This window comes from Triticum dicoccoides, chromosome 2B, assembly GCF_002162155.2.
Source record: "Triticum dicoccoides isolate Atlit2015 ecotype Zavitan chromosome 2B, WEW_v2.0, whole genome shotgun sequence".
NCBI lineage: Eukaryota > Viridiplantae > Streptophyta > Magnoliopsida > Poales > Poaceae > Triticum > Triticum dicoccoides.
The window spans coordinates 158,054,633-158,063,869 of NC_041383.1; positions in this window are offsets into that span (position 1 = coordinate 158,054,633).

The following is a 9,237-nucleotide window of genomic DNA, read 5'->3' on the forward strand; positions in this document are numbered from 1 at the left end:
CTTCATGTGTCCCCACTTCGACGAGTTAAACATTTTGGAGTTAAGGGAAAGTTAGCCCTGAGATTTGTAGGACCATACCGAGTTTTGGAACGTATGGGAGAACTTGCTTACAAGTTGCAATTGCCAGAAGGATTGTCAGGAGTTCATGATGTATTCCACGTTTGCCAATTGAAGAAGTGCCACACAGAGATGGCCGATATCCCTCTGAGAGATACACTGCCGCTGGAAGCGATTCAGTTGGATAGCGATTTGACCTACGAGGAGAAACCAGTCAAGATTCTCGAGTTTGCTAGCCGAGTCACCCGCAGCAAGGTTATAAAGTTTTGCAAAGTTCAGTGGAGCCACCATACCGAGGATGAAGCCACCTGGGAACAAGAAGAAGACCTACGGAAGGACCACCAGCACCTATTTTCTAGCCAACCCGAATCTCGAGGCCGAGATTCATCTTAAGGGGGTAGGTTTGTAACATCCCAAAATTTCAATTTGGAATGTTACACTTAGATCATTCATGCATATCATATTTTATTGCATTTCGTTTCGCGGTCATCGATATTCTAAGCAACTCAAGGACCCACGGAGAGAGTTGGGGATTTCATCGTTTTCATATTTGAATTTTTCTCAAATATCAAAACAAGGATCATTTTGGTTTTAATTAATTTTTCTCTTTAAAAATATTTCATATTAAAAATATATGAGAGGAGATAATATGACTTCTCCAAAATAAATGAAATATTCGAGGAAAATAGTAAAATCAAATAAATAGTTTTATTTGGATTTTATTCCAATTTTATTTGAATTAGAAAAATTGCACGTTTTCAAAATTGCATTTTTAGGCCAAAAAAATGTTCATCTTGTTCTAAATATTTTATTTAGACGACGAAAATTTGTTTTGGTGTTTTTAGATTTTTATTTTATTTTTCTAGGATTTGTTCTGTTAGGCGAAATCTATTTAAAAATGCTTTGGACCAACTAGGCCGAAAGCCTAGCCGGCCCACTCCATCGCCGTCGTCGCCTTCATCCCCGAGCCGGACTCCTCGAGGGAGTCCGAGCCGCCGCCAACGCCGCCCCATCGCCCCTCCCCCAAGCCGCCACCTCCCCCCCTTTAAAAGCCGACCCGGGGACCCCTAGAGCCCCAAGTCGGAGCCGCCGCCGCCGCTGCCCGCGTCGCTCTACCGACGCTTGCGCGCCGCACGCCGCCGCCCCGCCCTGCCTCACCTCGCCAGAACCGCCGCCAGCCGCCGGAGCCACCACCGCCGTTTGCCGGATCTCGCCTGCTGTTTTTTTTTGGTTTTAGGTAAAAACCCGATTTTTTTTAAAAACCCAAGATCTAGTTTTTTTTCTAGTTTCGGTTCGGTTTTCTCGGTTTAGTTAAATAGCGGACGTTCGTCCATATCTTCGTTTTAATGAACGGTGTTCACCCGTTAGCCACAGACAGCGAACGTTCGTTCATTAGTCAGTTCGTCACTTTTTCTTTTTTCCAGGGTTTTTCAGCAATTATTTTCGATCGAGATTTTTGCCCTGTTTTTCGTTTTAGTTTATCTTTTCGCTCGTTTATCGGAATCAGGCGATTCAAGCGCCCAGATCTTCGTCTCGAAGCCCTCTTTCTATTTAAACAACTTGAACAAGGTTTTGGTAATGTAAAATTTGACGTTAATCCAGATTAGTAAACGGATCTTGTTTCTTTTGCAGTTTGAGTTTTGTTGCTTCGTTTGATTTGATTCTTTTTGCAAACCGGAGTTCTTAAGTTGAACTTTCTGGTTAGATCTCTTATTTGAGTTTTACCCGTACTTCTAGTTGAGTGCTTATGTATGTACCTGTTTGTTTGTGATAGAGTACCCGGAGTGCGAAGCATGCTACTACTAGTCTCTAGGTTTCACGGATCATCAGCAAGGCAAGTAACACTTTGATCATACATCTTTACTACCCAGTTTTATTGCATTAGATCAACCCTCGAACATTGCATGGTTAGGATCTGATTAATAAGTGGGTTTTGGGAAGTAGATGATGAGGTAGAACCTATTGCCCTGTTTATTATCAAACCTTGGGAGTTACTTCTACGTTGTGTTTATATTGCTATGCTATGCTCGTAGACGTGGTTTGGGTGAGTGTATCCATGACAGATGTGAGTATTGCTAATTAATGGTTAACTTAAGGAGGCTACTTTAAATACACATCTGGGTGGATTGTTTGAGGCACCTCGGGGTACCCAGTGGTTGTGAGGGCACCTGGAGAATCCAGTGTTGTCCTAGGATATCCCGGACTACTCGTGTGATCATCCTACGGTCCGCCACCTAGGATCAAAGGGATCATAAGATTATTCATGCTAGAAACTTCATGTGCAGCCACAAGCTATTATGGGCTCTAGCATAGTTGTGTATGTTGCATGACCTCTTTTAGTGGTGGGCTAGCAGATGTAGGGGAAAGTAGGTGTAACTGTCCACCCAGAGTAAAGAGTTATTTTTTCAAAAAGGTTGTGTCTCGAATCTCCAACCATGGATGTATTCGAGTCTTGTGGGGAAAAGTGCACAAACCTCTGCAGAGTGTACAAACTAATCATGGTTAGCTATGTCCCCGATTATGGACGTTTTGAGTATCTGGTTCTTGGATTATCATGTTGATCTCGTCACTCTAAATATAATTTGATTGGATTTAATGATGATTCTTAATTGGGATTGAGTTGGAGGAACCTTCTCAATGTTTAACAACCACCATGATAGTTAAATAAAATTTATTCCTTTGTTGTAGGGAAAAATTGGCTTTATGCAAAACTGTAACCATAGAGCTTTCTACCAGCCATATACGCATGTAGTGATAGCATTTATTCTGTTCATTACTCTATGTGTTACGTTGCCAGAATATTGCATGTGCTGACCCATTTCGGGTTGCAACGTTTCATGTTGCAGACTTTTCAGACGACGACTAAGGTGCCATAGGTCGTTGTCTTTCACTCAGCTATGCCGTTGGAGTTGATGGACTCACTTTATCTTCCAAGCCTTCCGCTGTTATCGATTTTAGATGGTCGTGACATTCGATGTAATAAGTGTGTGATTTCTACTCTGTTAATAAATCCTCGAGTATTGTGTGTGTCAGCATTACCGATGCAGGGTGACACTGATGCACAGAGATCAGACTGTTTGAGGTCTGGTCGCTACAATAACCCACAAGTATAGGGGATCAATTGTAGCTTCTTTCGATAAGTAAGAGTGTCGAACCCAACGAGGAGCTAAAGGTAGAACAAATATTCCCTCAGGTTCTATCGACCACCGATACAACTCTATGCATGGTTAACGTTCGCTTTACCTAGAACAAGTATGAAACTAGAAGTACTTTGTAGGTATTGTTGGCTAGGTTTGCAAGAATATAAAGAGCACGTAAATATAAACTAGGGGCTGTTCAGATAAAGAAGCAATAAATTTAGTATAGCAAGTGTGGAAAAGTGGTGGTAGGAGTTGCGAAATTGTCCCTAAGCAATTGACTACTTTACTAGACCAATAGCAAGTTTTATGTGGGAGAGGCCATTGCTAGCATGTCATCCCTGACTTGCAATTCTATGCACTTATGATTGAAACTATTAGCAAGCATCCGCAACTACTAATGTTCATTAAGGTAAAACCCAACCATAGCATTAAGATATATTGGTCCTCCTTCAATCCCGTATGCATCAATTTCTATGCTAGGTTGAAGCTTCTGTCACTCTTGCCCTCCAATACATAGTCCTATCAACATACAACTAACCCTATGGTGTGATCCACACGCGCGCTCATATGGTGGGCACCAAAGAACAACAACATAACCACAAGCAAATTAAACCAATCATAGCAATTCACCATTTACCGATAGGACAACGAAAATCTACTCAGACATCATAGGATGGCAACACATCATTGGATAATAATATGAAGCATAAGGCACCATGTTCAAGTAGAGGGTACAACGGGTTGCGGGAGAGTGGACCGCTGAATATAGATGGGGGAAGGTGATGAAGATGTTGGTGAAGATGACGGAGGTGTTGGTGTAGATCACGGTGAATATGATGGCCCCGGCTGTGTTCCGGCGCCACCGGGAGAGAGGGGGAGAGAGCCCCCCTTCTTCTTCTTATTCTTCTTCTTCCTTGACCTTCTCCCTAGATGGGAGAAGGGTTTCCCCTCTGGTCCATGGTCTCCATGGCGTGGGAGTGGCGAGAGCCCCTCCGAGATTGGATCTATCTCTCTGTCTCTCTCTGTTTCTGCGTTCTCATATTCTGCCCTTTCACCATTTCTTATATTCCCGGAGATCCGTAACTCCTATTGGATTGAAACTTTGAACACAGTTTGTTTCCGGATATTAGCTTTCTTGTGGCGAAAGAAGGGCAGCAACCGCCTTACAGGGTGTCCACGAGGGTCAGGGGCGCACCCACCACCCTGGGGCACGCCCCCTGCCTCGTGGGCCCCTCGAGCATCGTCTCGCGTTGATTCTTCTTCCCAAAATTCATAAATATTCCAAAAATATTCTGCGTCTGTTTTTATCCCGTTTGGACTCTGTTTGATATGGATTTTCTGCTATACAAAAAACATGCAACAAACAGGAACTGGCACTGGGCACTGGATCAATATGTTAGTCCCAAAAATAGTATAAAAAGTTGCCAAAAGTATGTAAGAGTTGTAGAATATTGGCATGGAACAATCAAAAATTATAGATACGATGGGGATGTATCACGCGGCCTGCCCTAGCTGGCCCTCTCTCTCTCCACTAAGGCCCATGTGGCCCATTAGTTCTCCCAGGGGGTTCCGGTAACCCTCCGGCACTCCGGTTTTCTCCGAAATCACCCAGAACACTTCTGGTGTCCAAATATAGCTGTCCAATATATCAATCTTTATGTCTCGACCATTTATAGACTCCTCGTCATGTCCGTGATCACATCCGGGACTCTGAAATATCTTTGGTACATCAAAACACATAAACTCATAATACCGATCGTCACTGAACTTTAAGCGTGCGGACCCTACGGGTTCGAGAACTATGTAGACATGACTGAGACACGTCTCCGGTCAATAACCAATAGCGGAACCTGGATGCTCATATTGGTTCCAACATATTCTATGAAGATCTTTATCGGTCAAACTGCATAACAACATATGTTGTTCCCTTTGTCATCGGTATGTTACTTTCCCGAGATTCGATCGTTGGTATCTCAATACCTAGTTCAATATCATTACCGGCAAGTCTATTTACTCGTTTTGTAATACTTCATCCTGCAACTAACTCATTAGTCACAATGCTTGCAAGGCTTATAGTGATGAGTATTACCGAGAGGGCCTAGAGATACCTCTCCGAAACACGGAGTGACAAATCCTAATCTCGATCTATGCCAACCCAACAAACACCTTCGGAGACACCTGTAGAGCACCTTTATAATCACCCTTTTACATTGTGACGTTTGGTAGCACACAAAGTGTTCCTCCGGTATTCCGGAGTTGCATAATCTCATAGTTTGAGGAACTTGTATAAGTCATGAAGAAAGCAGTAGCAACGAAACTAACACAATCATAATGCTAAGCTAACGGATGGGTCATGCCCATCACATCATTCTCCTAATGATGTGATACCGTTCATCAAATGACAACACATGTCTATGGTTAGGAAACTTAACCATCTAGATTAACGAGCTAGTCTAGTAGAGGCATACTAGGGACTGTAGGTTTTGTCTATGTATTCACACATGTACTAAGTTTCTGGTTAATACAATTCTAGCATGAATAATAAACATTTATCATGAATTAAGGAAATAAATAATAACTTTATTATTTCCTATAGGGCATATTTCCTTCAGGGTTACCTTCTGTTTATGGAAAATTTAAAAAAATCAAAAAAAAATCAGCAAAGCTTCATTTCAAAGTGAATAAGAAGGATTTGTACTTAGTTTTCCATTTTCATATTTTAAACGTGTTTTTAATAGTTTTTATATTAAAGCATATTTTTTAGAAGAAAATTTGTAGGAAGATTAATTCAAAAAATAGTGAGACTTCGAATCTACACTATATAGATTGAATAGGTGTTAATAAAAAACATTTGGCTCATTTAGAGTAGGTCCAAAAAACTTGATTACAAATGGGTTGTTTACCCTAGCCTGGGAGCTCATTTAGAGCACATTCTCAAATTCAAATTTCTTTGACCTCCTCTCAATCACCTCAAATTTTGCACACATGATCTACACAAACCTAGATAGTTTGTCAATGTTTTATTTTTTTGCATTTTCTTGAATTTATACTGTCCTGTCGAATGTCATTTCAAAACATCGGATAATGAAACATGCTGGTGGGAGAAAGCATGCATTTGATTTGATTAATAAACATGAGACAAATTATTAGGATAATACTCCTTTATGATCAGTGAAAAAGCACCATGTCTGATCAGTGAAGCAACACTGAAACAACATGTGTGATCATTGCAGCACCTTGATACGTCCATTTTGCATCATGCTTTTATATCAATATTTATTGCATTATGGGCTATTATTACACATTATATCTCAATACTTATGGCTATTCTCTCTTATTTTACAAGGTTTACCATGAAGAGGGGGAATGCCGGCAGCTGGAATTCTGGCTGGAAAAGGAGCAAATGTTGGAAACCTATTCTGCACAACTCCAAAAGTCCTGAAACTCCACGAAACAACTTTTTGGATTTAATAAGAATTTCTGAGTGAAAAAATAGGCCAGGGGGCCCACACCCTGTCCAGGAGACAGGGGGCGCCCCCCCCTATAGGGCGCGCCCCCCTATCTCCTGGGCCCCCTGGTGGGCCTCCGGCGTCCATCTTCTGCTATATCATCAATTTTACCCTGGAAAAAATCGTGGGCAAGCTTACGAGACGAAACTCCGCTGCCACGAGGCGGAACCTTGGCGGAATCAATCTAGGGCTCTGGTGGAGCTGTTCTGCCGAGGACACTTCCCTCCGGGAGGGGGAAATCATCACCAACGTCACCACCAACGATCCTCTCATCGAGAGGGGGTCAATCTCCATCAACATCTTCACCAGCACCATCTCCTCTCAAAACCCTAATTCATCTCTTGTATCCAATCTTGTATCAAAACCACAAATTGGTACATGTGGGTTGCTAGTAGTGTTGATTACTCCTTGTAGTTGATGCTAATTGGTTTACTTGGTGGAAGATCATATGTTCAGATCCTTTATGCATATTATTACTCCTCTGATTATGAACATGAATATGCTTTGTGAGTAGTTACGTTTGTTCCTGAGGACATGGGTGAAGTCTTGCTATTAGTAGTCATGTGAATTTGGTATTCGTTCAATATTTTGATGAGATGTATGTTGTCTTTTCCTCCAGTGGTGTTATGTGAACGTCGACTACATGACACTTCACCATTATTTGGGCCTAGAGGAAGGCATGGGGAAGTAATAAGTAGATGATGGGTTGCTAGAGTGACAGAAGCTTAAACCCTAGTTTGTGTGTTGCTTCGTTAGGGGATGATATGGATCCATATGTTTAATGATGTGGTTAGGTTTACCTTAATACTTCTTTTGTAGTTGTGGATGCTTGCAATAGGGGTTAATCATAAGTGGGATGCTTGTCCAAGTTAGGGCAGTACCCAAGTACCGGTCCACCCACATATCAAATTATCAAAGTACCGAACGCGAATCATATGAACGTGATGAAAACTAGTTTGATGATAATTCCCAATGTGTCCTCAGGAGCTCCTTTATCATTATTAGAAATTGTCCAGGCTTATCCTTCGCTACATAAAGGATTGGGCCACCTTGCTGCACTTTATTTACTTTATTTACTTGTTACTCGTTACTATTTATCTTATCACAAAACTATCTATTACCTACAATTTCAGTGTTTGCAGAGAAAACCTTACTGAAAACCGCTTATCATTTCCTTCTGCTCCTCGTTGGGTTCGACACTCTTACTTATCGAAAGGACTATGATAGATCCCCTACACTTGTGGGTCATCACACCTAAACTGGCGAGAAAAAGCAGCATTTCTGATTAGTGAAGCAACACTGAAACAACATGTGTGATCATTGCCGCACCTAAACTCATAGTTCACAACATCTAAACAGAACTAACCATACACCACATGCAAATTTAAGGACAGACAAATATAGATAGCATAATACATTACTAGCATCACCATATATTTAGTTCAATGCACCATAAACAGCTACATTCAGTTTACCAAAAGTAACCCAAAAGATAAAGATAAAGATTCAATTCATCACAGCATCACATCATCACATCACGCTGGAGTCAGGGCCTTCGCGAGCACAGCATGCTACCCCCTGATCATGTAGTCCTCCCGGTGAATTGCTACATCCTCTGCATGAGGCAGAAGGTGATATATGCGGCCGTCCTTTGGCTTTTGCTTGGTGGTGCAGTAGGGGCAGTGCCACTTCTTGATCTTGTGGTTGTAGAAGGAAGCAACTCCCTTGGCCTTGATCTTCTCCACCTCCTTCGCTGTGAAGGACGCGACGTTGCCCTTGTACACATCTACTCCAGAATCATACTACACACATGAATGAGTTACATTAATACATTATAGATTCATATACACCATGTCAAAGGAACTAAATGAACAGTCTAAATTTCAAGTAGGCTTACCTCATATTCTTCGTTGTCACTAAACTCTTGAACATACGGGTCATACTGGGCCAGCTTCCTCTTCCCCCCACAACCATCATCCTCTTGAATATACAATTACATCCATCACTAGTAAATATAGAAACCAATTGAAAATTTAGATATGCACACATGACACATTGGTCATAGGGCTAATATACTCCCAATATACTATGATCCTATTTGCATTTCCATTGTCATGCACACACATTGAATAACAGAGCTTATATAACTACATATTATGGACAAATTTATATACTAGTGAATCAAATAAATGGATTCCATTTGGGCATATGACATTCAAAACCCCAATCTGAGTAGCATTCAAAAACAAATCTAATAGGGACCCAATCTAATAAGCATACATGCCTGTAGCACTAAAAAAACCAATCTGTGAGCATTAAAAACAAATCTAATAAGCATACATCTGTATAGCATTGAAGCACGGAGATCTCTATCTCTCATACAGATCTATCTAGCATTTTTTGCAACGAATTTATCCAACAAACCCTAGTACAAAAACCCCCATCCCCCCAATACAGAAAACCCCGGCCCATCTGTCAAACCAACTACTCTAACCATCTGAACTACCATATGAATCACAATCTAACCAATG